Raw genomic sequence first — 26,801 nt, forward strand, 5'->3', positions numbered from 1 at the left:
AATAACAGGAGAGATGGTGTGGAAAAAGGCACTGAAGACTCGAGGAGGAGCCGGCCCTTCAGGTCTGGATGCAAACGGTTGGAGAGTCATCCTCAGCACAAACAAGTTTGGCCCTGTAGCAAGCGATCTCTGCACTGCCATTGCCGCCCTTGCAAGAAAGCTTGCATCCTCTTGCTGCCATCACCTCCAGGCCCTGACGGCCTGCCGCCTTATTCCTCTGGAAAAGAAACCAGGATGTAGACCTATAGGGGTGGGGGAAGTGCTGAGGCGGATCATCGGCAAATGCATAATGGAGGTGGTAAAGGATGATGTCAGGGCAGCAGCAGGGAACCTACAAGTGTGTGCTGGCCACCAGGCTGGCGGGGAGGCCGCCATTCACGCCATGAGATTGATATTTGAGCAGCGTGATTGTGAGGCCGTTCTCCTGGTGGATGCTTCAAACGCATTCAACATACTTAACCGCAAGGCTGCACTGCACAACATCAAGATCAAGTGTCCAAGCTTTGCGATGTATGTTGAAAATTCGTATAGGAATCCATCAGACCTCTACATAGTAAACAACAAGGCTCTAAGAGGTGATACCATCTTACAGTCAACCGAGGGAACAACACAGGGGGACCCTGTTGCAATGGCAATGTATGCAATTGGCCTATCAGTGCTCCAACAAGAAATAAAATTTGAAACAACTGGGGTCAAACAAGTGGCATATGCTGATGACCTTACAGGAGCAGGAAAAGTGGAGGGCATCAAAAAGTGGTGGGACTTGGTAACATCGCGAGGTCCACAAATAGGGTACCACCCAAACGCCAGCAAGTCCTTCCTCATCGTGAAGCCAGAACATTATGAACGGGCAATGGAGGTTTTTGGCGGAAGTGAGGTCAAAATAACTAAGGACGGCCAAAGACATCTAGGCGCAGTAATTGGCACTACGGACTTCAAGACCGAGTACGTAGCGGGAAAGGTGAATGAGTGGGTTAGTGAAATCCAAGCTCTGTCTGAGATTGCTAACACAGAGCCACATGCGGCCTTTGCTGCATTCACCCATGGAGTCAAGCATCGTTGGAACTACCTAATGCGTACTATCCCTGATATCGGACCCCTCCTCCACCCTCTGGAAGAAGTTATCAGTGTCAATTTCATTCCTAAATTAGTGAAACACCCTGACTTAACCCCAGCAGAAAGAGCACTTCTTGCACTTCCACCAAGACTGGGAGGGATGGGACTAACCAATCCAGAGGAGATTGCTGCCACCGAACATCAAAATTCACTTAAGCTCATGGCAGCCCTCACGGACCACATAATAGCCCAGAATGCAACAGGGGAGGTGGATACCAGTGAAGTAAATAAGATTCGTAGGTCCATTACGACAGATCGACAGCACTGCCAAAATGATAAGTTGCAGCAACTGTTGCTGCAGGTACCAGAAAATTTGAAAAAAAAAGTAGCTATAGCGCAGGAGGTGGGCGCCTCGAACTGGTTAACTACGTTACCGATAAGGGCAAATGGTTTCAGTCTTAATAAACAAGAATTTACAGATGTCATTGCTCTAAGGTACGGTCGGCCAGTAGAAGGTTTGCCCTCCCAATGCGTGTGTGGCTCTTCCTATGACGGCGATCACGCCATGGTGTGCAAGAAGGGGGGCTTCATATGCATGAGGCATGACGAGGTAAGGGATCTCACAGCAAATATGTTGAAGGAAATCTGCCGGGATGTCATGGTAGAACCGACCCTCCTTCCATTGGATGGTGAGATCTTCCAACACAGGACTTCAAACACATCTAACGAAGCCCGTGTGGACGTCAGTGCTCGAGGATTCTGGATGCGGGGACAGCGAGCTTTCTTCGACATCAGGATTTTTGATCCCATGGCCGCATGTCACCATAACCTAGCTCTCAATGCTGCACACAGGAGGAACGAGAACGACAAGAGAAGGGCATATGGGGAGAGAATTCAAAACGTTGATCAAGGCAGCTTCACTCCTCTAGTGTTCACAACCTCTGGTGGGATGGGACCAAGTGCAAGATGTTTTTACGCCAGACTCGCGGAGGTGATCTCCGAACAGAAGCAGCAGCCCAGAAGTTACGTTACAGCCTGGATGAGATGTCGACTGTCTTTCTCTCTCCTTCGGTCGGCTTTGCTCTGCCTCAGGGGAACGAGAGTTTCTGCCCCAATCCCGACAACTGCTGCAGATATTGACTATGAGGCTACAGTCACTGAATGCCGCATAGATCTGCGGCTCAACTAATTCAACACAGATAGGATAGCTACTTATGTATTAGGATATTTAATATTAAGGTAATAAAATGGCGGCGAAGGTGTGGCTATTGGGGAGACTGGAGGCCACGTAAAAAAAAATAAAAAAAAGTAGTAGTAGTAGTAGTAGTAGTGTGTCAGGTTTTGTGTTGTACCCCCATAGTTACCATCCTCACTCTACCACCACTACCATCAGCACCATCCAGAAACCACCAATACCCTCCCCCACACAATAATAATAACAGCAATTGCAGAGACAGAAGCTAAACAAGACCAAGGCCATTGTATCCCAAAGCTCTACGTAACGTCACTAGTTTGAACTCAGATTTCACGAAACTCTCACGACTTAACATTTATTTTCTTGTGAATCCGAGCTCTTAACTGTGACACAGAACGTCTTGGTGTTCCTTTTTTTGGTAATGAGATTCTGAATTAATTTCCGCAGGTATATGTACTTGGACAGGTGAGAATAAGGCAGAGGCACAGTGAAAGCACTCCCGAGGCTGTTAAGAGGCGATGAACAGGACACTAGTTGCTCCTTGGAAGAGAATGGTGTTAGGTTAGGTTTGTAAACTGGAACTGGAAGAGAGAGAGAGAGAGAGAGAGAGAGAGAGAGAGAGAGAGAGAGAGAGAGAGAGAGAGAGAGAGAGAGAGAGAGAGAGAGAGAGAGAGAGAGAGAGAGATACTCAAAAACAAGCAAAGAGAGAAGAAACCATTAAAACAACGAGAAAAACAAAAGTACAGAGAGACAAACAGACAAACGAATAAAACGAATGGAGGAGGGAGAAAGACAGACAGACACACACACACACACACACACACACACAGAGAGAAAAATAAATAATTATTAATCAAGATAAATGCACAAGGGAAACTAGGTCATTAAAGCTCAAAGGCATATAGATCTTCCGGGCCAGAACAGAGGTCGGCCAAAACACACGGGAGAGAGAGAGAGAGAAAACATGGGAGCGAATTACGAGCGAGAAATGTTCAATCGAATGAAACCTGAAGTTACCGGATTTAAAGTTTCGGTGCACCAAGACTTCTTCAACAACTCTATCCAGGTGCCACTCCACGAAAACCACCCTGGCACCCAAGGGAAAGTTTTCGAGGTCCAGGTCGTTTACAAGTTTGACGGGAAGTATTATTAGGAAGTGGGGGGGAGGGGGTGAGATGATTAAAGCCATTTGTCAAGATTTTCCTTCCCATCTTCTCAACACTTGTAGATGCGACAAAAACGAAGGTAAAAAGAACTCTGTGAACTAGTCAAGTAGAACGAAATTTTGATGTGTAAGAAGTGAAAAATACGTTCCCTCACCTTCTCTCTGTTTACAAAGTGTGATATGATTTTTTTTAACTGTAGAATTCAATAGAAATTTTAGAAGTGGAAAGTTGATATGTGTCAGAGTTTAACAATAGCTTTTAAGTGCTCTTTCAAGTTAACAAAAGACTTCACGTGCTGCCTCAAGTTAACAAAAGACTTCACGTGCTGCCTTAAGTTAACAAAAGACTTCACGTCCTGCCTCAAGTTAACAAAAGACTTTACGTGCTGCCTCAAGTTAACAAAAGACTTCACGTGCTGCCTCAAGTTAACAAAAGACTTCACGTGCTGCCTCAAGTTAACAAAAGACTTCACGTGCTGCCTCAAGTTAACAAAAGACTTCACGTGCTGCCTCAAGTTAACAAAAGACTTCACGTCCTGCCTCAAGTTAACAAAAGACTTCACGTGCTGCCTCAAATTAACAAAAGACTTCACGTGCTGCCTCAAGTTAACAAAAGACTTCACGTGCTGCCTCAAGTTAACAAAAGACTTCACGTCCTGCCTCAAGTTAACAAAAGACTTTACGTGCTGCCTCAAGTTAACAAAAGACTTTACGTGCTGCCTCAAGTTAGCGAGTAATCTTAAGTGTGTCGAGGTCGCGCCTGGAATTCAGTCCACAAACTTGTCATATCCAACACAACTTTGCAATAGAATTCCAGTTTCATCTCTGTGAACGTCTCCACTCTCCTCCGCCCTGGCAGTCATAATAAAACAAATCAACAAACAAAAATATCCAAAAACAATTAAAATGAACAAGACAACAACAACAACAAAATAAAATAAAATAACAAGTAAAAATTAATACAAAAATATCTAGTGTGTAAAAGTCTGTAAATTACTAATGTCTTTTACTGCATTGACTTCTATAACTTCAAGACGAATTAAATTATATTATATCATAACAAACTTAATAGTTACCTAATTATACACCTGATCCATTATTCGAAATTATTCATATTTGTGTCCATTATACATTGTTATTTTTTCTTAATGCCTAACAATTAAGTCGTTCATTACCCGTATTTTTTTAAACAATAATCCAAAATTCTCAGATGAAATTAAAATTTTGGAAGATTAAACCAGATTCTTCAGGTATGAATTCAGAAATTTCAAATGTGATTTAAGAATGAGAGCGAGAGGCAATAAAACATGCTAAGGAGGACGATTTCTCTCTTGGGAGTGTCTCAGTTCCTCATAGACTACCAAATAAGAATGAGGGTGAGACTAGGATAGTGTGGGAGGAGGGAAGTGGTTGGTGGGAGAGAAAGATAAAGAGAGAGGGGGGAAGGGTAGAGGAGGGGGGATAGAGGAGAACGAAATGGTTGAAGAAAGGAGCAAAAAAAAAAGGGAGGGGGGGTGAAGGGGGAGAAAAGGAGGAGAGAGAATTGTTTTGAGAATGTAAAAGAAACAGGGAGAGGAAAAAGTACAGAGGGAGAAGGAATGAGTAACAGATGGGACACAAGAGAGAGAGAGAGAGAGAGAGAGAGAGAGAGAGAGAGAGAGAGAGAGAGAGAGAGAGAGAGAGAGAGAGAGAGAGAGAGAGAGAGAGAGAGAGAGAGAGAGAGAGAGAGAGAGACAGATGAGTTCTCTATTACTCTCTCTCCTGGGCCCTGTATAACAAAGCGACGACCAACGCAGGTGATTTTCAGATCAGAATTTTTTAAAAGTAGTCAATTTCACTCAACCTGGCAGCCGAGCAAAGAATAATACAATGCCGTCGACCAAGAGGACAGACTGACAGATAGACAGAGACAGACAGACAGACTATCATCATCAACTATTCATCATCACCTTTAGACACTCCAGCCTGAACGAGAGAATCCACGATAGGCTCACACAGTCATTAATCCACTGTGACTGACCAATCAAACTTAAGCTGATGTCCTGTTAACCAATCAGAGGAAGAATAATGACCTCTCCTCTTATCACCTGCAACACCTTGAATTATAGTCATTTATGTCCCAGCACGGTCGAGTCATATTACCAATATTTTATTTTTTTATTTTTTTTTGGAGTCAGTGATAAAATTTACGAGCAATCCTGAAGTTCCGAAGATAAATTATTTATTTTATATTTTTTTTTCCTTGACTTTGATAGAGTATTTTTTTTTCCTTTAGCTGTTCTCACATCTGACTGAATATTTCACACTATTGCATAATTTATCTCTACCTCTTTTTTTAAGTGAATGAATGTGGTTCTGAAAATTATTTGGTACATTTATGTTAGTATTTTAACCTCGATGCCTCAGGTTACAAAAGTTTTTATTATGAAATTGGTTCTTAGTGAAAAAGAAAGCGATTGCATGTATACAAAAAGAGAGAGAGAAATACATGCAAAAGTAAATAAGAACATCGTTAACTTAATTGTCCTACCAGAAAAAAATAAAACTAAGACCTTCATACATTAGTAAATTGACTATGTAAAATCCACAAAACATAAAACACATTGAACGTGTACAGAGAGAGAGAGAGAGAGAGAGAGAGAGAGAAATTCCTATTAAATACACTAATCAAATGTCTCTCTCACCAGGCCTGTGAATAAAGGGTTAGTTATTTCAGGCGCCAAACAAGGTCACGTTATATCAACATTCCACCGCCATTACCCCAGAGCTCGCTAGCCTTCCCTTGAGGTGTGTGCTGAACTAGTGACTGCGCCTGCTGGTGGGAAGACTACAGTAAATCATCATAATACTCCTACCTTAGGGAAATTATTATACTTGTGACTTTTTTCTCTTTTTTTTTCCTTAGGTGCGGTTGACCCAGATTTCATAGTTTCCCCTGATTTAAAGAACTTTCTCTCAGGGTAGATTTAGGGGCATTTTGGAAGGAGGTTTCAGGATTGTTTTCTAAAGCGATCGATTATCTTTATGTTCCAGAATGTAAATACAACTATACTTGATACTATACTTCTTCATATCTCTGTACTTCTATACCTGTACTACCTGTACCTATAACCCTAACCCTATATATACCTGTATGTCTACCAAGAACCTAACCCCCCAAAAAATGTCCCTAAAGTATATACCTTAACCTGTGTTAATACTTGAGACTCGGTTCCTGGACCAAGCGACGTTGTATTTGCATAAATTACCACCCCGGGCACCAGTCAACTTCCTTATTCTGACGACGAGGGAGCCACTGAATATTTCCATAAGCTCTTAATTAATCTCCCTACCTCACCTGAGTGATGAGAAGGCTTGGGGAGACAGGTTATTTACTCCAGCTTCTGTCTATGTTGAGTTTGCGTAGTACTCATTCTCAAGTTAAGGTGTGGTAATGATGATGATTGTTGTAGTGTAACAGGTGTGGTAAGTGTGTGTGTGTGTGTGTGTGTGTGTGTGTGTGTGTGTGTGTGTGTGTGTGTGTGTGTGTGAACAGGTTTGGTATATTTTAATTCACTCTCAACTCACCCTTCAGTTATCTTCTTCCTCATCTCATTCCTCAGTAAACTCTTTCATTCCACTCACCCCACTCACACTAAGTCATTCCCCACTCAGTCCTCTAATCCGCCCCCTTACTCATTCTACTCATTCTCCAAGCGCCACAATTCATTATACACTCCATTCATTCCCCCACTCATCTCACTCACACCACTCATTCCATAAAACCCCATGGATCCCACTCAGTCATCCACGCATTCCTCATCTACCACTCACTCATTCATACACTATCAACCACACTCCTCACTCCTCACTCAACCCCACTCATCCAACGCCCCCACTCACCCCCCACTTACTCAACCTCTTCATCCAACAAATCTCCCACCCACGCAACAGCACCACCCTCTTACCACCACTGCTCATCCAGTGCGTGCCCCCACCCAAGCACTTCCTCCCCACTCACCCGCCGCGTCCCCCACTCACCGTAATGTTTCCATGAATAATAATAAAGACTGTCATTAACACAGCGTCCCCGTCCATGTATTACCATAACTTGATTTGCTTAAAGTTGAAGAGCAGAAGGAAGAGGAGAAGAGTCTCTCTCTCTCTCTCCTTAATTCTTCAAAAATATATGGTGGTACAACCACAGTTACAGGTACAGTGCGAGGATCGGGTACAGGTACATCTGTTGATAATAGATACAGGTATTCGTACACGTACAGGTATGATATTTAGGTTACAGGTACAATAAAGGGTAGAAATATATGACGAGTTCGAGTTTCAAAAGTAGCTACTAGTACAGGTGTAGATACAGGCATAATTGCGGGTACAGGTACAAAAATATGCACTTCATAGGTACAGGCATAAGGTTCAACTGCATGCACAAGAACAGGTACAGATGCAGTTACACACAGAGGTACAGGTTTAAATACAGGTAGATGCAGGTTGAGAGGTGCATTTTTTTTTCTTTTTTTACAGAGATTAACTCACCGAGGCACAGGCCACCAACCCAATTCGGGGCCTGGGGAAGGGAGGTGAAAAATAAATAAATCGTATAAAAAATAAATACAGGAATGGAAAGAAAAATAAAACAAATCAAGAGTGAGAAACGATATATACGAGGACTGACACAAAAATAACGAGACTGACCCTATAACTCGGGAACCAAGAGTGGGAGGGGAGGGACAAACAGACGGTTATTGAACATGTTTTAACCTGGCACAGTGTGACAAGGTTCAGCTCGATCGCTTCACTCAGTACAAGTGGACGCGTGTTGAAGTATAGACGTCTTCTTACGCTCCGTCGGCGGAAAATGTCGGACTGCAAAACTGAGCAACGAGTTAACATCAAGCTTCTCGTTAAACTTAAGAAATCAGCGACGGAAACTTTTCAATAATGACTGAGGCTTACGGAGAAGATTGCATGTCTCGTGCATGCGTTTTTGAATGACACAAACGATTTTCGGAAGGCAGAGAAACCGTGAAAGATGATGACCGCCCAGGCCGTCCACGCACAGCAGTTACCGATGACAACATTGAAAAAGTACGAGGTGTGATTAGAAAAACCGTAGGATGGGTGTTCGGGCAATTGCTGAGAAAGTTAATTTATACAGGGAAAGTGTTCGATGGAAGAATTGAACATGACAAAGGTTTGCGCTAAAATGGTTCCGAAAATGTTGTCAGATGAACAATACGCCAGCCCACAACGCTTTGTCTGTGAAGCAGTTTTTAGCCAATAAAAACATCACTGTGCTTCAGCGCCCACCCTATTCGCCAGACCTGGCTCCCTGCGACTTCTACCTCTTCTCACAGATCAAGTTCGTGCTCAAAGGAACCAATTTTTTTGTCAGTAGAAGAGGTGAGAGCAAAAACGACGGACCTCCTCAACAGCCTTACAGAACATGATCTGCGGAATTGCTTTGAACTGTGGCAGCATCTTATGCAGCTGTGTGTCAACTCAGAAGGGAACTACTTTGAAGGCAATCGCAGTTGATTTTTTTAATTTGGTAAATAAAAAGAGTTACAGCATCAGTCTCTTCTTTTTGTGTGTTGGACCTCGTTTGTCGTGCTGCCAAAGTAAGGGAAACAAGTGAGACCCTACAATTGTGTGTAAATGAGGCAGAAAGTCAAATCAGCAACCTGGAACTTGGTCACAATTTTCGTGATGCCATAAGGCTGCAGGGTCTACCATTAGACAACACATTATGCTTCCAATATCTTCCCAGGCGGTCCTCCCTGCTTCATAGCTACCTACTACCTACTACTACCTATTACAGGTAGACATACATACAAATGCATATACAGGTAGATACAGGTGCAATTACAGATAAAAGCAGATGTACAGGTGAACATACAGGTAGACACAGATGTACAGATATGCTCGTATAAAACACCCACACACGCCAAAAGCTTCATAATAAAAGCTGCTTAATATACGTCCTGTTTTAGCGAATGCCATTTAGCCTCACGCTTTTAACAGCTACGATACATCACTCGCTATTTTGCCGGAAGTCCACATCACAAGAATAATGATTCAATTACTTTCATGGGCAGCCAGGGAGGTAGGGAGAGAGAGGAAGGGGGGGAGGGAAGGGAGATAGAAGAGAATGGATAGGGGAGGAAAGGAAAATGGGGAAGGGGGAGGCATTAGTTTATGCAATTTCACTTCTCTGTCTAGACACACAAATCCCATGTGGTTTGTCAAATGAGAGTTTAGTGTCGTGGGATACTGGACCTGTAGGTAGTATAAAGTAAATGTATTTGGCACACTGAGCACATATGTATATATATATATGTATTAACGTATGTATTATGTATTTATGTATATCTAAGTTATGTATTTTTTGCATCTCTAATCCCCAGGGTTTAGAGGACTGTCTCTTATATAACAGGTGGTACCACGGAGGAAATTTAACCCTGAGGTTGTACATTACGTCATGAACAGAGACACAGTCATGCTATATTCACAGCTCATGCTACAGCCACCGATAAATGTCTCCCTCAGCCACACGTAGCGAGGGGATTTATGGTCAACCTGCTGAGATATAGGTTAAAACCCCCTATGATTTATTTAAGGGCGAGCGTTTATGTTAAGGTGTAGTCCAAATGGTTGTTTAAAACGGTAATATATTTGGGTTTTTTTTTATTGTTATTATATATGTTGCATGAGAAAGACACACACGCACACACGCACACACACACACACACACACACACACACAATATCTCGGGATATATTACACACACACACACACACTCCTGGGACAAAATCTGACAAACTAGAGAGGTATACACATTCACTCGCACATTTCCAGCATGACCAGGAAATCGTATTACCTGAGCTTTATGTCGGCAGGTGTAAGAGCAGTAGTCCCGCTATGCATGATACATGTTACCTGAAGAGAGTTCTTTACACAGTATTATATTTAACATCACTGCAGGGTCTCATGTGGTGAACAATGTTAGTATGTGAGTGTCAGATGCTTGTGTATACCTGAGTGTTGCTTAACTATCTGCACTGCTTTTCACTGGATATTAATAATTATTTTAATACAATTTAAAGTAAATTCGTCTATTTCCTTAACTATAGACGATTATAAAGTACTTTGAATGTAGACCTTTAACTAATTGACTCTGCCTCCATGCCTGTCTGTCTGTCTGTCTGTCAGGGAAATGCAAACAATTAAACAATGGATTATTCTCCAAATTTAATTATTTATATTTCTTGGTGGAGTATTATACTAAATTGACTAATTACCTTTAAGAAGACCTTTCCTGGTTATAATGATAAATTAATTAACGTTACCTGGTCATTACCGCGGATTAAAGTTCTCTTCTAATAGGAAATTACTTTACTGATTAATCTCGTGATGGCATCTCTATAATTAAACTGCCAGGCTGCAATTACTCCAACAAAGCATCTCTGCGTTCTCCCCCAAGTATGTGAGCTAATCAAAATGCCAGAACACCCCCAGCAAAAAATTCATTCAATATTTTTTTTTTCTCTCTCTCCCCCGAAAACAAATCATTAATTTTGGTGAGCAGCGGAGTCTTTAGCAGCCCTCAGACGGTTTACCTGACCACCTTGAAGAATAAAGGAGAAAAATTACGTGTCGGATTGCTAAGAGATCCTATAAAACCTATATTCTAGCATAGGTTTGACAGAACTAGAACACTTTGAAGACACTAGCGAAGAAAAAAAATAACCCACAAATGTTTATCATCCAGACTAAAAAAAAAATGGATTTAGAAGGAAAATATGAACGAGTGAAATTGCATAGGCCTGGCGAAAAAAAATATTACAAATAAATCTTCACTTTAGGTCAAAAGAAAACTCACTCGTACGAAGAAAGAATAAATTAAATTACTGGAACTGGTCACTAAAACGGTGAGGAACAATGAAATAAGACATCCCGAGGATCAACTGGGCTTACTTCCCTCTCATTCTCCCCCTCCCTCTCCTCCCACTCACTCTCTCTTTTTCTTATGTTCAAAGTTTAAATTGGGTATTCTGTATTCAGGGTCATACATTCCCCATTAAAGAAGCAACGCCTTGGTATGTTCCGAAAACCTCTGTGTATGAAAAATCTAAATAGTAAAGCAAAAGTATAGGTGCACACATATATAGTTGAAGCTAGTAAACACATACCACTATATTAACATAGAAACAGTATATAGATATAATTCATATATATATATAGTTTTAAAAGCCACGAAATAAGATATAAAGGAAGCTTATGGGGGAGGTAGAGATATAACTCCAATTCCACTACCTACTAATTGCACTGACAAAACACACACACACACACACACACACACACACACACACACACACACACACACTACAAATCACACTTTCAAAGTATAAAAAAATTATTCATATACATATTCTCGTGCATACATACGTTGCACTTATGCTCACAATTAATCCCTGCACTTTTTAGCAATCAGGTGATGAGGTAGTGGCACTCTCTGGCACACAGTATAATCGATAAACAATATATTATTTTTATGAAGCCAAACTGCGGGTTATTTTATCATTATTAAGTGATGATATTTATGCACTAGTTATAATTAAAATGTGGTACGTAATGGTTGGGGAGAATATTAATTGGAGAATAAGATAATAATTAGGAAGAAAAAATGAGAAAAGGAGGATTTTCAAATAAGGATGAATATGCAAATTTTTCTTTCGGTGGGGGGGAGGGAGGGAGGGAGGGAGGGAGGTAATCAACTCCCAGAGGATATAAACAAGTGTTGGAGGAAGGTGAAGAATGAAAAGTTTGTTGTAGGAGAAAAAGTTACCGAGTGAAGATGATGTTAGAGGCGTTGAGGAATATTGACCTTTATATCCATTTATCCACACAGGTGTATCTGGAATATATAATTACAAATTTATTTCCCCTTAATATTTCGAATAGTTTCATTATATTTAGTTATATATTATAATCATACTAACCTCTCTCTCTCTCTCTCTCTCTCTCTCTCTCTCTCTCTCTCTCTCTCTCTCTCACTTAGTTTACAGAAAGTGGATAGATGAATCAAGAGTAATAATCCACAAGGGGGTGAACACGGCTGAACACGGCTGAAAACGGCTGAAAACGGCTGAACGAGACAGATGAAAGAGGTATTGGGCGTTCACAGGCAGTTCACCCGACCGCTGTATGATGGTGAACGAGATAAAATTGCAGATTGGATCGGTAGAGAAGAGAGATTAAAAAAAGAGAGAGAGAAAGAACGACAGAAACAGCAGGAAAAAAGAGAGATAGGAAGAGAAAAGACGAGATAAAGAGAGAAGATATACGGAGAGAATAAATGAAAGAAAGAGAGAGAGAAAAAAAGATAGAGAGTGAGAATGAAACGGAAGGAACAGTGAAGGAAAAGAGAGATAGGAAGTGAGAAAGAAAAACCAACAAGGAAAAATGAAGAAGGAAAATAATATACAAAGAGAATATAAAAACAGAAGAGAGAGAAGCAGAGAGAAGAAGGGGAGGAGAAGAAACAGAAGAATAACAATTTAAAAAAAAAGAAAAATAACGTGAGATATGAGAATGAAAAGAGGAAGAGAGAAATAAAATGAGAAACTGAAATGATTAGAAATAAGCACAAAAAAAAATATTCGATGGGTGTGTACAGTATGTGTGTGTGTGTGTGTGTGTGTGTGTGTGTGTGTGTGTGGCTATCTATGGCAATGTGGTTCTCCAAAAAAGTCGCTTAAAACTCAAATAAACCAACAGAAATTTCCTATGGAGCATACTGAATATAAGAGTTAATATTATAATATCCATGTCGTGTCACCAGGTCTAACTTGGTGACTGCTGTATTAAACATTAAGCACCCACATCACACGACTCTCACCCACTTTCCTATTTGTTTGAAAGCACTCAAGGAACCTCACGAGCTCTCTCTTCATTATATATAAAAAAAAACCTAAAAGCACTTTATGGTTTTTCATGCATACGCTATGACTCGGAACTTCAGAGACTTTGACTCGGAACTTCAGAGACTTTTCCTTTTACTAATCATACGTTTCTGTTAATAAAAATGATTAACTATATAACGTATTTTTTTCTGTAATAATTTTAATGATGATGATGATGATGATGATGATGATGATGATGATACGTTTCTATGAACACCGCTAACTAACCCGTGCCATGAACAAAATACGAATGACAAATTAAAATAAAAACAATATAATATTTTTTTTTGCCTCGGCGCTTTAAAACTAGTGTATCTACATATCACTTCCTTACCTTAAAAAACAAACAAATAAAAAACATAAACAAATAAACGCAACAACCATTTTCGCACACATTTCGCACGGCATCTGGATGGTGTAGGCAGATAGTGTAGAACAATGATAATAGCTCACAGACAGCACGTTCAATATATACAGTATACTAAGTTGGCACAAAGACGCTAATCCACATCCCTGAGACTTTGAGCTGGAGAGAGGCTTACAAACAACCCAGCGGTCCTAAAGTTTAAGAATTGTTTTTCTATTTTCTGATTTTTCTTCAATTTTTTTTTTTTTTAGCAGTAAGGAAACATTACTTAAGTGCAACAACATCTTACCATTTTATATGTTTTGTTCAATATGTAGTCTATAATGCTCTCTCTCACACACACACACACACACACACACACACACACACACACACACACACACACACACACACACACTAGAAGTAAGATAATTGCGACAAGGAACATCAGACGCCTTCACTTCATCACCACAACACCCCAGTACTAACATAAGGCACCAACTCCCAGTATGTATAAAGACCCCCATTGTCTCAACCCCTGTGAAGAGACACACAAGAACGACTCCATGTGTGTGTGTGTGGAGTAAAGTGCCCTCGCTTCACGTTGGGCAAGTGACAGCAAAGTAGCTATCATTATAGACAGCAAACAGCGAGGAATGGTGAGTGTTTGAGGTGAAGACTCTCAGAGAAAGCGGTTGAGAGCACCCAGGACAATAGAGAGCGTTTAAAGAGGCCAAATTCAGGCGCTATGCAATCGTCCGCAGTGCGTTCCGACCACCAACCCTCCCCCCTTTTCCATAAGACTTCGTTCTTCTTTTTCTTCCTCTTCGTCTTCTTCTACCCTCTTCTACCTCCTTCTTCTTCTTCTTCTTTCTACGTAATTCCCATCCTTGAGGCTAAAGTTCCTCCTTCAACTTGACCCTCCATCAAACGAGTGATCCAACAATATTTAAGCCACTCGAGTCGAAGAGGCATTGGGAAAAGACCTTTTTGTTACGTTTTCTCATCCTCGAATCGCACTTCCAAAGAGTTCTGAAACTTGGAGTGTGACTGTCGGCGCCCTGGGCTTTGGATAAGTAATGAGAAGAGGAATTGAAGTAGGGTAATAACAAAGGAGATGACAAAGAATAAAAGGAGAATAGGGGACGATGAAGAGGAGAGAGGGAGAGGGAGAGAGAGAGAGAGAGAGTTGACAAGGAGAAGACGAGTGGGGGGGGAGGACGAGATAGGAGAAGACGAGAGAAGGGATGAATGGGAAGGGTAGTGGGGGAGGGAGATAGGATACAGCGAGGAGAATAGGGGATGACAAGAAAGGATGTGATGAGATGGAAGGGCAGGAGAGAGAGAGAGAGAGAGAGATAGAAAAGAGAAGAAAAACATTAGGAGAAAAGAGAAACTGAGGACAAGAAGAGATGATATATTGAAAAAGAAAATATTTTAAATAGAGGTATAAAACGAGAGAGAAGTGGAAGAAGAAGGAGACGAGATATAGGAGTCGGAAGGAGATAGTGGGGGAAAGAGCTCATCTCCAACACCCTCACACATCCAGACGGTGGTGGCTGCTGGTGCTTGACTTTTAAAATCGATTATCGAGGTATTGACACGACGCCCCCTGAGGTTCAATCTAATCCAAGTCTCCTTAACCCAGCAGGGGCGTGAGGCAGACGGCCATGAGACTTAAATTCTAAAAATGAGAAAGGCATAGTTATCTCTGGGAAAAGCTGAATAATTCTTATATGTAAAATACTTAAAATGAACTGAAAAAAAATCTAATTGCGTATTAACAAACATCATTCACAGTTTATAATATTATCAACGAATTTAGAAAAAAATCCTGAAATATGACAACAGAATTCAGATTTGAAAATTATTTATATTTCAAAAATACAACTTTTAGCTAAATTTAATATTCACATATGTCAAAACTGCTGTAATTCTAAAATTACGACAAAACTTTTACAGCAGTTTTAATTTAGCTTGATTAACAAAATATTTAGCAAAGATAAAGATTTCATAAAATTCAACAACAAAATATCAAACACGTCACATTTGGCTTAATATATATGTGACTTTACTACCAGTTTAAAGTACTATTCACACATATGAAAAATTCAAGTATAACCATGACCTATCTACATCACCCAGAATATAATCCCCACTGCTAGGAACGTACAGTAATCCACCCTAAAAATCCACCAGTCAAAATATTACTATATTCATTACCTCGCTATCACCTGAAGCATAATTCCAAAGTTCTAAAAAAAAAATAAAAAAAATAAAAAAATCCCCAAATACCTGACTGGTCTCATCCCAAAATGAAACAGCACATATTATCTATATTTTTTCTTTTAGTATAATTCCAATATGCATTTTCAGCCGCTGTGTTTTGCTGTAAATGGGATCGTAAAGTGTTGTTCTGGTGCACTTGTTGTCTGGATTTTACACTGTTGAAGATTTTTAAACGAAGGTGAAAATTTAATTAACTTACCTGAGTCATCTCATTAATATGTAAATTACTGTCGTCATCACGAGTTGGGCATAGTATTTTATAACCCAGGAAGTCAGTATGAAGGAAAGGAAAGGAAAGAAAGAAAGGAAAGAAGGAAAGCGAAGGAAGGAAGGAAGGAAGGAAGGAAGGAAGGAAGGAAGGAAGGAAGGAAGGAAGGAAGGATAAAATGTGGGATGGAAGTAAATAAAAGGGGATAGATAAGATAAATATAAAAAATAAAGTGAGAACTTTGACAAAAGAATGGAAGGCAAATAAAAGTCAGATAATCGCTAGAGAATGTGAAAGAGAAAGGGGATGAGACAAAAAAGAAGAAAACTGAAAGAATGAAAGAGAATGATAGAGAGAGAAAGAGGAACAAGAGAGAAATAGAAAGAAACTGTGTTATACAATATTCATGGTTCAGTTCAGCTAATCTTTTCTCTATACAACTTACATACAGCCACACCATGTGTTAATACATACACAGTTATATACAGACACGAATACCTGTGTGTGGGTGCCTTGTGGGCTCAGGCTAGACCAGCAAGGGATCTCTGAGCAGCAGTGGGCCTCAGAGGGACGGCTCATAGGCCCACTGGCATGTGAACACGTCCTGGCGCCTACCAACCACTGTCCCGCTGCCTTTCAGATTAACCTTGATAGGTATAAGGCTATGGGAGTAAACCCCAAATGAAAAATCTCCGGTGGAGCCGCGCATCAGGCAGACATGCTTACAGAGACCCAGTAAAACCCCTGTGGCGGTATAGGCGGAAGAGGTGACCAACATGGGAACCCAACGACTACACCGGCGGACGAAGGCAATGCCTGATGGACAGGCTACTAAGGCGAAACCCAACAAAATGGGCTATCGGCAGTCCATTGCAACTCTCCCTCTCCCCAGTCGTTGCAACACTTGCACCACTGGATCGGGTAGAGAGAGAGCCAAGATGTCTGGTTGCAGCCTGCGCCCCTGCCTCACCACATAAATAAACTCACGCGCAGCCATCATCCAGTTCGTCATACTTCTCATCATCATCAAAACCCTTAAAACCCCAAAAATCCTATGGCGACTGGGACAGGCAGAGATGACTGCCGGGAGTCTCTAGTCACAACTCTGCACTTGGCGGCATAGATACTATGGTCGTTTATGCACTGTGATCTTGGCAACAGTGTAATCCGGTCCTGTCTGTGCGACTGAGTAGCCCTTTCAAAGAGCCACTCTGCTCATCCCACATGGGGAGGGGGCTAGAAAAGGTGCCCTAAACATAGGCTGCCTAAAGAACCAACCTGACTGGGCAACCGCACCCAGTAACATCATCCTTATACGGTCGAAAACACAATCATAATCACTGACACAAATGAGAGTCCTGAAAGAAGAACCGCCCTTGTGGCTAAGAAGCTGGCTAGGTATAGCGTCGATATAGTAGCCATTAGCGAGTCCCGGCTCCTAGACAAGGGTCGACTCACAGAACGGGGGTCTAGCTATACCTTCTTCTGGAAGGGTAAGCCTGCTGCAGAGAGAAACCGCATTTATGGAGTTGGCTTTGCCATCCGCCAATGCATCTTCCACGATGGCATGAACGGCAATGTCCTGCACAATGGCACCCAGACTGAGTTCTTTCCCATCCAAACGGGGCTTAAACAAGGGTGTGTACTGGCACCAACTCTCTTTTCCATTTTCTTGGCTCTCTTCCTTACTCGTGCCAGCGCCAATTTAGCCAGCGGAGTGGACATCGAATACCGGTTGAAGGGTCTTTTCAACATAAGACGACTCCAGGCAGGAACAAGTGTCGGCAGCTTCCATTACTGAACTTCATTAAGCAGGCGACCTCACCTTTGTCGCTCACAATGACCGCGACCTACAGGACATCCTGAACACCTACGCAGATGCGTATGCACACTTCGGCCTTAAGGTGAATGTACGTAAGACCCAGATTCTCTTTCAGCCTGCCCCTGGTTCAGCCACACTTCCACCATCCATCCAGCTCGACGTACCCTCTCACTTTCGGTATCTCGGCTCCCACCTGTCCACCACTGCGGACATCGATGAAGAGATTCAGCATCGGATCAGATGTGCATCTTAAGCCTTTGGCAGACTCCGCACCCGTGTCTTCAGCTGTAGGGTGCTGAAATTATCTACAAAGTTGCACATATATCGAGCAGTGGTCCTCCCCACCCTGGTATATGGCAGCAAGACATGGGTCACATACAGGAGGCACCTCAAGGCACTTGAAACTTTCACCAACGTAGTCTACATTCCATCCTCCGAGTTCGCTGGGAAGACAAGAGAACAATTGCCAGTATTCTCGCTGACACCAACTGTAGGAGCATCGAGACTACCACTATTCATGAACAACTACGCTGAACTGGCCATGTTACCTGCATGTACAACAGCAGAATGCCAAAGTAGTTGCTTTACAGTCATCTAACGATTAGTAAACGTAACGCTGGCGGGCAATTGAAAAGGTATAAGGATAGTCTGAAGACAAACCTGAAAAAGTGCCAAGTCGACCCCCCCCTCACCTGGGAGACGATTACTCCACACTGTAACGCTTGGAGGAGCACCACACAAGATGATACATACAAGGCATACAAGCGCCAACGCCGGAAAGATGCTGCTGTCGCCCCTCCCGTACTAGATGTAGCCCTCCACACGTTCAAAATCTGTGGACGGCACTGCCGGTCCCGGATCGGCCTCTCTAGTCACCTCAAAGCTCACCAACGAGGGAGACATCCTTAATAACTTATATCATTGTATCATAGCTGGATGATCGTCATATTCGGTTCCGAGTGATAGCAAAGTAGTAGCAGTAGTAGTGTATGTCAAAATGTATGCAAGTATAATATCCAAAAAGCTAATGTATATAGAAAAAATATTGAAATTCCTAAAATAATGATTAACTGTAAAATAATGAACGAAAGCTAAATTATGAATAAAAGCTAAACAACAAACAAAAACTAAATAATAAACAAAAGGTAATAAAATGAAAACAGCTAAATTAAGGAAAGATGTTAATATTATAATGGGAAAGATACATTGTGAAGGAAGCACATAGCCAGAACAGGATATGAGGAGCTTTGGCTGGTTCAGTAAACATTTCAGAGAGCTATTATGAATTTCTAATACACTTAGAGAAATTAATACTTAGATATTTGTGTTTCTCTCTGACAATAAATGTTTGAATCACTGTATTGTGTTCGTTGTACGAGGGAAACAATGTTATAAATAATAATAATAATAATAATAATAATAATAATAATAATAATAATAATAATAATAATAATAAAAGAAAAAACAACAAAAATACAATTAATTATCACAACACTTCACACTAAAACAACCCTTACACAAAATACCTCTAAACACGATAACATCACTTCCAAAACAGTGAGAAAAAACCACAACAGTATCGTAATATTGCGGTTCAGTGTTTCAGGGTATTGCTCCCCAGAGGCTTGAGGCAGCCCTGTTAACACTATTATTATTATTATTATTATTATTATTATTATTATTATTATTATTATTATTATTATCTCTCGCTCCCTCCTACGTAAACAAGAGCACCTAACGTTCCCCGAGTGGTGTACAGTGACTTATCTACCTGCCTACCTACCTACCTGACTACCTGACTACCTACCTACCTGACTACCTGACTACCTACCTATCTACCTACCTACCCAATCCTCTTATAGTGTATTTTTTTCAAGGATTAGTCATAGATTTATGATGCATGGAATTTAAAATTAGTAATAAGTTCAGCACTGACAAACTGGGTTGATATTAAGAATTAATTTGATATGAGACATAATAATAATGATAATAATTTGATGATTGAGTCATTAACAATAATTCTAAAAGTAATTAATGGTCACTGAATGTTATGAGAACTGTCAGATGTAAAGATCCTACGTAAAGTATAATATGTACACGTTAATTGATGACTTCTGTGATAACTTAAAGTCTTATATTCAAACACAAGATATAACACACACACACACACACACACACACACACACATTATAAAGTGATATATTGTAGTAATGAAAATATATTGTCAAAAAAAATAAATAAATAATCACAAAATAATGATCCACGAAATGAAGAATACTGTTTTAAAGCTCGCCAGTGTTTTGAGTAGGAGTTAAAACCCATGTAAGCCGGTGCTCCTGCCTGCCCGGTAAGGTTCAGATTCCCTTGCCAGCAATTTCTAAACTAAAGGGAGAAGATGGATGGTCGGCGCCCTGAGCTAGAGGAAGGATATTTCTTGTCTGTCCTTCGAGGGAGGCGACGTCTTGTGGTGGTGCGAGGAGAGGAGAGAAGGAGCCTCCTCTTGTGGTGGAGGATGAGAGGAAGTAGGTGGGGGTATGGGGGGAAGAGGCATGTTTTTGTGGTAATGATAAGAAAAAGGGAGGGAGGTATTCTAGGGAAAGGAGGAAGGGAGGGGTAGCGTCCTCTTGTGATGCAAAGGGGAGGGAGGAAGGGAGGGGAAGGCTTGGTCTTGTGGGTGATGAGGTGATGGAAAAGGAAAGGAGCAGAAGGCATTGTGTGAGATTGAGGTGGTGAGGACGTAGGTTCTTTGAGCCGTGAGAGGTGTGTGAAGTGTGTGTGTGTGTGTGTGTGTGAGGGGGAATAAGACGGAATTCTCGCTATATACGTAAAAAAAAATGAATAATGATGCTATTTTCGTCTGTAAAATCAATACACGCACATACCACATACTCCCTCAGTCACACACACACACACACACACACACACACACACACACACACACACACACACACACACACATCATGAGACATTCCAGACAGAAACCATTAAAGATTACTTTCACATTGCCACAAGAGAAATGACCCTCATATATTCTCTCCCACTTTACCCTCAGAATTTTTCACCACCAGGCTAGAATGATGAAGCCTAGTGACCCTCTGCGTCTGTCTGGCTGTGCAATTCGTACTCGGGAACAACTCTCAATGAGCATTACGTCTGTCTTGTCTCTCCAACGTTGTAATTTGTGGTCGATACATCTCTCTCCTGCCAGTTATATGTGTGTGTGTGTGTGTGTGTGTGTGTGTGTGTGTGTGTGTGTATTAACCGAAGTAGATGGTGTCGCATCTTCCATCTCCTTTCCTTAAGTGCCTCTCATGCCCTCTCTAAACCTGGCGTTAATGGTCTAATCCCTTTGAATCGACCTCTCTTGATCCCATCTTGGCTGACCTATTGTGTCCAAGCCTTTGACCTGACCTCTAGTGTTCTTAATATATGTATGGTAAGGAAGAGGGGGAAGAGGGGAAGAGGTACTGATAATGGGACAGGGTGGTGCAGGGAGGGGGAGGAAGAGGGATGGGAGAGTTAATGTTCCATATATCTACGTGAAAGTCAGCACCTTGGACTACTTTGACACACACACACACACACACACACACACACACACACACACACACACACACACACACACACACACACACACACACACACACACTTTATCATCTCCCACCCTTCCCGAGACTCTTCGTTAATTAAACGCTATCCCACGTGACGGAAGAGGGACGTAGAGACGATAATGAGTCACTAACCCAGCGCTGGACGGACATTATTGGCACCCCCTGGCGTCCCAGCGTCCCCTTCACTGTGTTATTAGGACGTCGAGGTGTTGGAGGTGTGTTGCAACGAGGGACCAATCAGAAGGCTCTATTACCGTGACGCTACGTAAAGATTAACCAATCACACTATTCCAAAAGTCTGATGTCATACAATGATCCACTTGGAGTCATTCGATGCTGTGACCTCAAGTAATCAGAGACCTTCAAGTACTTAACGTCACATACCGATCCACAAATCAGAGAGCTGCAAGTACATGACATCACATAATGATTCACTAATCAGAGCTCTAATAGTGTGACATCACGCATTGCATACCATATCCACTAATTAGAACGGTCAGATGGCGTGACATCACTTAATTAAAGCCCCATCCACGAATCAGAGCGCACCAGTGGCATGACGTCACATAATTACAAGCCTGAGGTTAATTTAGTAATTACTCGACTCTTGGTGGGTAAGTTTAATGAATTTGAGATTACTTAGTGGGCCAGGTCATAGGGACTTTACTGATTGTGTTTTTGTTAACACTGATGGTGGTACTTGTAAGGGTGGTGACTGTGGTGGTGGTACTTGTAATGGTGGTGACTGTGGTGGTGGTACTTGTAATGGAGGTGACTGTAGTGGTAGTAGTTGTAATCGTGGTGACTCTGGTGGTGGTACTTGTAATGGTGGTGACTGTGGTGGTGGTACTTGGAATGGTGGTGAGTGGGATAGTGGTAGTAGTTGTAATGGTGGTGAGTGTGGTCGTGGTACTTGTAATGGTGGCGAGTGTGATGGTGGTAGTTGTAATGGTGGTGACTGTGGTGGTGGTACTTGTAATGGTGGTGACTATGGTGGTGGTGGTGGTGGTACTTGTAATGGTGGTGACTGTGGTGGTGGTACTTGTAATGGAGGTGACTGTAGTGGTAGTAGTTGTAATCGTGGTGACTCTGGTGGTGGTACTTGTAATGGTGGTGACTGTGGTGGTGGTACTTGGAATGGTGGTGAGTGGGATAGTGGTAGTAGTTGTAATGGTGGTGAGTGTGGTCGTGGTACTTGTAATGGTGGCGAGTGTGATGGTGGTAGTTGTAATGGTGGTGACTGTGGTGGTGGTACTTGTAATGGTGGTGACTATGGTGGTGGTGCTTGTGATGGTGGTGACTGTAGTGGTAGTAGTTGTAATGGTGGTGACTGGTGGTGATAGTTGTAATGGTGGTGAGTGTGATGGTGGTAGTTGTAATGGTGGTGACTGTGGTGGTGGTGTGTAATGGTGGTGAGTGTAATGGTGATAGTGATGGTGATGATGATGATGATGACGAATGTGTGTGTGTGTGTGTGTGTGTGTGTAAATGTTATTATGATGATGATAATTGTGGTTGGTGTATATTAGAGATTTGGTAGGGGGTGTAGTAGTGGTTTGTTATTTATAAGAGGTGGTTGTTGGTAGTGAGGTTATTATCTATCATCATCATCATCATCATCATCATCATGAGTTAATTTCACCTTTTTGTCCAATGTCATCAATACACAAGTTACCACTCACCATAACATCACCATCACCACCATTAAGATTCATCATCATCTTCAAATCAACCACAATTATGTACAATACTAATATTATGAACACAACCGAATCAACAACCTCTCGTCCAGTAACACAATTGATCCCTCCCCACAGAACCCAACACCATTCCTATCACCATCAACCCCATCACCATCACCCTCGCTAACACAATCATCACCATCACCACCATTTCACCTTCCATTAACCAAATAAATTGGTCTTATAAAGAGGTTTCCGCCCATCAGACCAAAATGACGCACCTTTATGATTGACTCACCAGGTGTATTGTTGTTGTGATTGATATTTAATTAACTTTCTGTGAGTTGACGTCACCCGCCTTACCTGTGCGTCACACCACCTAATAAGTACAGGTTAATACGGTTCGCTGTTTTATATACCGGCAAACTCGTATAATATATATATATATATATATATATATATATATATATATATATATATATATATATATATATATATATATATATATATATATATATATATATATATATATATATATATATATATATATATAATTACGAATTTAATTATAAAACACACACTGCAGGTTTGCCAATTACGCTAAAAGTTAATCAGATAAATATGTGCAAATTTTGTATTAATTTTTCCCTCTCTTCACCAGTATATATATTTCATAAATATTTTTGACAGGTGACAGATGGAAAATCAATAAAATGCTAGATAGAGATACAGGGGAATAATTTGATAGGTAGAAAGAAATAGATACAAAATTGAATTCACTCTGACTATATCAAGGCTTGGAAAATAATATCGGCTCGACTATTGCACTAAATTAACATAACGGTTTATGATATATTGTACAGTACGTAGAGTCCCGAGCAAAAAATCATTGACTCTCCTGTTCGAAATTGTGTGAAACCCAGATATAAAGTAAATATTTCTCAGATCGATCATATTGATAAATTTCGAGAGCGATTTCTTTTGATTCTGTCTAAAATATAAGTTTTTGTGTGGATTAAAGAAAATCTACATTACGTCTAATTGTATGAGCTGCGGGTCTATCTTAAAGTCTGGCCTGTTAACCACCAAAACCTTGAAGCCACGTCGGAATCCTGTCGCTCTAAATTCCGAACACCGCCACTGATCCTGGAAGCGTTCGATCGCACGACACACACACACACAGACAAGTTCGCCCTTCTATCTGTCAACTCTGGAGAATTACATGTAAACCCACGACCAAACTTGGCAAGTGATCACCTCCCAGGATTCTAATCGGGGCCAAACACCGCCCAACTTGGCCCGAGGGATGCAAGGCGGTGGTGTTCCCCCAGCACTGAGAACCCCATTGGGCTACAAGCATCTTCCTTTACTGCCCCAACACCCGCTATCTACCTTCCCAGAACGCGACATAACCCACACACCTACTCTAACAATTTCAACTCTCAAATATGATATGGAAATAGTTGAGATTCCTGGAACGTGTATATATTTTTTTCTAAATAAACTGTCATCCTTTAGGGAGTTTTGGTGCCAAGGAGGTGCTGGTTTGAACCTCTGAGTAGGGATGGCGCGTAATAGGGGAGGCTCCAGTACCCTCTTCACTGTCGGCAATACATAGCGTTACGTCTGAGAATCCTGCCATTACTCCAGCGACATAGGGGTCATCCAGGGCTCAGATGGTCCGTAAAAGGTTAGACTATGTACGAACTGAATCCGTTACCGAGGAAGAGAAATGTTTTCATCATACAAATAACAGACTCTTAACTAAAACTACAAACTTAAAAAGAAATAGTATCTATCTTTTGTTTTATATTACTCGTCTAAATAATAATAATAATAATAATAATAATAATAATAATAATAATAATAATAATAATAATAGTAATAGTAATAATAATAATAATAATAGTAATAATAATAATAATAATAATAATAGTAATAATAATAATAATAATAATAATAATAGTAATAATAATAATAATAATAATAATAATAATAATAATAATAATAATAATAATAATAATAATAATAATAATAATATCGCTCTAATAGTCATGTGTTTTACCTGTTGACCGTTTACAGGTGTAAACACAACAATATGAACATAAAAATAATTGGTTGTTTTTGTAGCGACTAAATCACGATTATGCCATTTTTGTTTTGTCTGTCTGTCTGTCTGTCTGTTTGGAAAGTTACTGTAGCTACTCTCTTACATCTTAAGTTAGAAAATAAAAATCCAGAATGCTGACCTCTTTATCACACATCCATAAAAAATTACTTTAAGATTTGTTGAAGTCTCGAACATTATGTGGTAGCTGGAGTGAACCAATTTCCGTAGGTTCACACATCTCTGGTTGGAGAAAATTAAAAAATGAGCACAAAAATCAATGTCTCAACTTTATAAAACCTTTAACATACTAAATTCTGAGAATCCGAGACTCTGAATAAAAACCATAACATATGAACCTTTGAAAATCCGAGACTGGGAATAAAAAAACTTACCATATGAACCTCTAAGAATCCGAAACTCGAAGTAGTGAAAACTTTAACATACGACCAGGCGAGAATCCGAGCCCCGGACTTGATAACACCGCGGGGTTGTCTCATTTTCTAATAACCTGACTTTCCATCCAATAATCTGGTGATATACGGTTTGCCCCCAGAGATTACACACCTCCGGAGATTATCCCAGAGCTCGTGGGTGTTACATTAGTTGAAGAGGGTGGATCTAGCCAAGCGTCTCTAATTAAATTTCTTCGTCGTCCACCCCCCCCCCTCTCTCTACCCCCATGCTCATGTTGGCTCCGAGAGATTCCAGAAACACACTTATTCCTACATCTCTTTTTGCAGATCTCTCCCGGATGGATCGTGACGCGGGTAAGTGTAAGTGTGTGGTGTGTGCAATCAGCCTGAGCTTCCTTAAGGAGTGCGACCGTACCTGTGTGATACTCCAGGTGAGGGTAAGTACAAATCAAGTTGAATTTACTGTGGTACTGTGATACTGAGGGTGTGAGACAAGAGTGGATTGTGTTAAAGGTAAGTCTACTTTAAAGGTGAAGTAACCACGTTTAATGTAATATTCAGTGTGAGATACAAGAGATATGAGATAAATACAAGTATGTGACCTAATTGAGTGTTACAGCCGTGTACAGGTGACCCCGTACAGTAGGAGTGTAATTTATAGCAACAATAACCTGAAGCCTGAGAGTAAGACCTAGGCGAATGGAAACGACAGGACGATTCATTACAACTGGCCCTTAAAAAAAAAATTGCTACCTTCAGCTTATTAATTAATTTGCTTTTCAGAACCACCTGTCCAGCTGCTATTGTTATGAAATGGATCCTAATTACCGTGGGAATAACTGTCACTGGAGGGAGGAGGGAGAAGGAGAATGAGGGGGGGCAAAGGAGGAAGGAGAGAGGAGGAATGAGGGAGCAGGGAGAGGGGGATTAACGGAGGAGGGGATTGAG

The 26,801-nt window shown here is 41.0% G+C and overlaps 1 pseudogene; it reads left to right on the plus strand.

Moving 5' to 3' along the window:
• LOC121856664 overlaps positions 1 to 26,801 on the plus strand; it is a 144,867-nt pseudogene that overhangs the window by 45,478 nt on the left and 72,588 nt on the right.

The sequence above is a fragment of the Homarus americanus genome, unplaced genomic scaffold (genome assembly GCF_018991925.1).
Source record: "Homarus americanus isolate GMGI-L3 unplaced genomic scaffold, GMGI_Hamer_2.0 scaffold23939, whole genome shotgun sequence".
NCBI classification, from domain to species: domain Eukaryota; kingdom Metazoa; phylum Arthropoda; class Malacostraca; order Decapoda; family Nephropidae; genus Homarus; species Homarus americanus.